Below are 6,000 nucleotides of genomic sequence, written 5' to 3' on the forward strand. Positions count from 1 at the left end.
GGGATATCCAAAACAGGTATGCTGAACATATATTTATTAAAAACAAAGCCAAAAACAAATACTGTGAAAGTGGCCAATAACACAATTCAAGTGTCGTGCACTACCAACAGGTAATTTTACTAGCATGCTATGGATTATTGAGCCGGCTCATAAAAGTTAATCTCTGCTACCAGGCACTTGAGTGTTAATACACGCTCCGGTTGCTGGTGAACAAAATGCCGTCCTTGATTCTCCTTAATTAATTTATTACTGATCCGGTACCGGATTTACAAGATATATGCGAGAGTCAATGTGTGGCAAATAAACAACCAGTCGCTCCAATCACATATGCTGCATTACAGCCATCCTCAGGGTGCAAGGCTTACTGCTTCACTTCATTCACACACTCAACGGGTATTACCAGACAGGATCCTTTCCGCGGTGTGTCTCACTGTGATGTGTACGGCCGATGCAGCTCTTCACTTGCCCAGATTATAACACTTGATATTGTTATCGCCAACCTCACAGCTGTTTCACCATGCTGGCGTCCTCCACGCTGTGTCTGTCCCAAACATTACGCGTTTCGCCCCTCCCCCTTTCCGGGCTGAACTCAGGGCTTCATCAGATGTGTCAGGTTAGACAGCTGAGCTGGATTTTAAACACTTGTGCAGATACATTGTTACAACCCCTTCTAAGGTTTCTTAAAGGGGAATGATATTATGCATGTTAACACTTTGGCTACAAATTGATAACGGCATTTAAATATAAACAACTAAACTATACATTTGTGGCTATTTACAATTTCCAAGCTTTTGTGTTATGGAAATTACAATACAATTGATGACAATCAGCACTAACATTTCTACTTTAACATTGATTAGCAGATAAGTAGTTCACTAAATCATACAGTGGTACATTTTTTATTGCTTTATTCTTAGACACATGATAAAACATGTATCTTTAACACAATGTTTAGTAGAATTACAGAGTATTTACAGAAAACAAGAAAATTCAATTTTTTCATTCAGGCCCAGAGGAGAGAGGGTGTTGAGTCTATACATCCAACGTGACTCATGTTGGAGTAATAGTTGATCAACATTACCCCCTCTCCTTTTGGGCTTGATATGCTCAATACCTAGTACCCTGAGATGAGAGAAATCAGAGTTGTGCATTTTTTGGAAATGTCTAGCCACCGGGCTATCTGACTCTTTATCCTTAATGCTATCTCTGTGTTCTCTCACTCGTTCCTTTAGTTCTCGTGTACTTTTCCCAATGTTTGGGACACGAGCAGTGTAACATATAAATGACATTTGTGGTATTACAGATTATTCTTTCATTTATGTGATATGACCTATCTGAATATTCTGTGCAAAAACTTGAGGCTTTAACTATGTACTTACAGTACACACATCTACCACAAGGTTCACACCCTTTCCTAGTCTGTGCTTGTGTTAGCCAATTTTTGGGAGTATCTCTCTGGAACTCACTATGGACTAATCTGTCTTTGATACTTGGTGCTCTCTTAGCGGTGAGAAGAGGATATTTAGGAATATATTTGGCAATTGAGTTGTCATTGGACAAAATGTGCCAATGTTTTTTTAAGAATATCACGTAATTTATTCCAATGGGAATTGTATTTAGTGATAAGACGGATTTCATTAGTTCCTTTTGGTTTTTCCACTGCCTTATATAGTAATTCATTTCTTGGTGTCTGCCTAGCTCTCAACCAGCCTTTTCTCACCTGGTTTCTAGAGTACCCCTTCTGAAGAAATTTCTGCGCCATATCACTGGCCTGACTTTCAAAATCTGACTCAGTGGAACAGCATCTCTTGAGCCTCAATTTATTTGCCACACATTGACTCTCGCATATATCTTGTAAATCCGGTACCGGATCAGTAATAAATTAATTAAGGAGAATCAAGGACGGCATTTTGTTCACCAACAACCGGAGCGTGTATTAACACTCAAGTGCCCGGTAGCAGAGATGAACTTTTATGAGCCGGCTCAGCGTGGAGGACGCCAACATGGTGAAACAGCTGTGAGGTTGGCGATAACAATATCAAGTGTTATAATCTGGGCAAGTGAAGAGCTGCATCGGCCGTACACATCACAGTGAGACACACCGCGGAAAGGATCCTGTCTGGTAATACCCGTTGAGTGTGTGAATGAAGTGAAGGTAAGCCGTGCAGCAGTAAGCCTTGCACCCTGAGGATGGCTGTAATGCAGCATATGTGATTGGAGCGACTGGTTGTTTATTTGCCACACATTGACACACACATTGACTCTCGCATATATCTTGTAAATCCGGTACCGGATTAGTAATAAATTAATTAAGAAGAATCAAGGACGACATTTTGTTCACCAACAACCGGAGCATGTATTAATACTCAAGTGCCCGGTAGCAGAGATGAACTTTTATGAGCCGGCTCAATAATCCATAGCATGCTAGTAAAATTACCTGTTGGTAGTGCACGACACTTGAATTGTGTTATTGGCCACTTTCACAGTATTTGTTTTTGGCTTTGTTTTTAATAAATATATGTTCAGCATACCTGTTTTGGATATCCCCTTTATTAATTAAGTGTGGGTGTGATATGGTGCGGCCTGTAATCCGCTTTAGCTCTCTAAAATTTGGTAGAGCTCTTTCTTTCTAATATTTTATATATATATATATATATATATATATATATATATATATATATATATATATAAAAATATAATCAGTAGGGTATATATACTGTACATATGTATCTGCACACACCACTTTACATATACATTGTACACATACCCCACTGATTGTGTAATACTATATATATATAAATATAATCAGTAGGGTATATATACTGAGTACATATGTATCTGCACACACCACTGTACATGTACATTGTACACATACCCCACTGATTGTGTAATACTATATATATATATATAAATAATCAGTAGGGTATATATACTGAGTACATATGTATCTGCCCACACCATTGTACATATACATTGTACACATACCCCACTGATTGTGTAATACTATATATATATATATATATATGTATATATATATATGTATATATATATATATATATATATATATAAAATCACTAGGGTATATATACTGAGTACATATGTATCTGCACACACCACTGTACATATACTGTACATTGTACACATACCCCACTGATTGTGTAATACTATATATATAAATATAATCAGTAGGGTATAAATACTGAGTACATATGTATCTGCACACACCACTGTACATATAAATTGTACACATACCCCACTGATTGTGTGTGTATGTATATATATACTGTGTATATATATATATATATATATATATATATATATATATATATATATATATATATATATATGTATAGTACAACAAAATACAGAATGAACAGATACGTGAATGCCAGTATAAGAGCGCTGGGATTTACAGGACAGTGAGTTCACATATCATCCCAGAGGCAATACTTCATGGATATACTCCTCACTGGAGTAGGTGGATACAGAATCTACAAGACAAAATTGGAAAAGCCACACCAGAATGGATCTAAGTGCAGATCATATAAGTTCACATAAAAAGATGTTTAATAACACATGCCAAATGCACACTCACAATAAAAGCCTTGTTCAGAGCCGAGGTACACTACAATTGTTCTTAAAACATCTTCCGACAGCCCCCTGATCACATGACTATCTATTGACTTGCATTTTAGCCAATTAGTGCTATGTTGAATCCACGGGTGTCAGCACAATGTTATCTATATGGCTCACATGAACTAGCACTCCCCTGTTGTGAAAAGCTAATACAAAAGCATGTGATCATGGGGCTGTCTTTAGGGACTTAGAAACAGACTGACATTTAGAGGTTTAAAGGTTATAAAGTATGTTAATGTAACCATGTTGGTTGTGCAAAGCTGGGGAATGGGTAGTAAAGGCATTATCTATCTTTTAAAACCATAACAATTTTTGTGTTGACTGTCCCTTTAAGTATGTGCATGTGTGTGTTGTATAAAGTGTTTGTGTTTTATTTAAATTTCTGTATTCTCTGTCCAGCCAGTGTCACCCCTCTTATTCTACACCTGTCCAGCCACTGTCAACCCTCTTATTCTACACCTGTACAGCCAGTGTCCAACCCCTCTTATTCTACACCTGTCCAGCCACTGTCACCAATCTTATTCTACACCTGTACAGCCAGTATCAACCCCTCTTTTTCTACACCTGTACAGCCAGTCACCCCTCTTATTCTACACATGTACAGCCAGTGTCACCCCTCTTATTCTACACCTGTCCAGCCACTGTCACCAATCTTATTCTACACCTGTCCAGCCACTGTCACCCCTCTTATTCTACACCTGTCCAGCCACTGTCACCCCTCTTATTCTACACCTGTCCAGCCAGTGTCAACCCCTCTTATTCTACACCTGTCCAGCCACTGTCACCCCCTCTTATTCTACACCTGTCCAGCCACTGTCACCAATCTTATTCTACACCTGTACAGCCAGTATCAACCCCTCTTTTTCTACACATGTACAGCCAGTCACCCCTCTTATTCTACACATGTACAGCCAGTGTCAACCCCTCTTATTCTACACCTGTCCAGCCAATGTAACCCCTCTTATTCTACACCTGTCCACCCACTGTTACCCCCTCTTATTCTACACATGTACAGCCTGTGTCAACACCTCTTATTCTACACCTGTCCAGCCACTGTCACCAATCTTATTCTACACCTGTCCAGCCACTGTCGTCCCTTATTCTACATGTGTCCAGCCACTGTCACCCCTCTTATTCTAAGCCTGTCCAGCCACTGTCGCCCCTCTTATTCTACATGTGTCCAGCCACTGTCACCCCTCTTATTCTACACCTCTTCAGCCACTGTCAACTCTCTGAGTCTACACCTGTACAGCCACTGTAACTCCTCTTTTTCTCCACCTCTCCAGCCACAGTTACCTCTCTTATTTTACACCTGCTCAGCCACTGTCACCCCCTCTTATTCTACACCTGTCCAGCCCGTGTCACCCCTCATTCTACACCTTCCCAGCCACTGTCTCCCCCTCTTATTCTACACCTGCCCAGCCACTGTCTCCCCCTCTTATTCTACACCTGTCCAGCCACTGTCACTCCTCTTATTCTACACCTGTCCAGCCAGTGTCACCCCTCTTATTCTACACCTGCCCAGCCACTGTCGCTCCTCTTATTCTACACCTGTCCAGCCAGTCACCCCTCTTATTCTACACCTGCCCAGCCACTGTCTCCCTCTTATTCTACACCTGTCCAGCCACTGTCACTCCTCTTATTCTACACCTGTCCAGCCAGTGTCGCCCCTCTTATTCTACACCTGTCCAGCCACTGTCACCCCTCTTATTCTACACTTGTCCAGCCAATGTAACCCCTCTTATTCTACACCTGTCCAGTCACTCCTTTTATTCTTTACCTGTCCAGTCACTGTCATCTGTCTTATTCTACACCTGTCCAGCCACTGTCACCCCTCTTTTTCTACACCTGCCCAGCATCTGTCACCCCTGTTACTCTACACCTGCCCAGTTAGTTTCTCTCCTCTTATTGTACTCCTGTCCAGCCACTGTCACCCCTCTTATTCTACACCTGTCCAGGCACTGTTGCCCCTCTTATGCTACACCTGTTCGGTTAGTGTAACCCCCTCTTATTCTACACCTGCCCAGCAACTTTCACCCCTCTTATTCTACACCTGCCAAGCAACTGTCACCCCTCTTATTCTACACCTGCCCAGCCAGTGTGAACCCCTCTTATTCTACACCTGTCCAGCCACTGTCACCTCTCTTATTCTACACTTGGCCAGCTGCTGTCACCCCTCTTATTCTACACTTGGCCAGCCACTGTCACCCCTCCTATTCTACACCTGCCCAGCATCTGCAACCCCTGTTATTCTACACCTGTCCAGCCACTGTCACCCCTCTTATTCTACACCTGTCTAGCCACTGTCACCCCTCTTATTTTACACCTGTCCAGCCACTGTCACCCCTCTTATTCTACACTTGT

The sequence above is a fragment of the Bombina bombina genome, chromosome 10 (genome assembly GCF_027579735.1).
Source record: "Bombina bombina isolate aBomBom1 chromosome 10, aBomBom1.pri, whole genome shotgun sequence".
Taxonomy (NCBI): domain Eukaryota; kingdom Metazoa; phylum Chordata; class Amphibia; order Anura; family Bombinatoridae; genus Bombina; species Bombina bombina.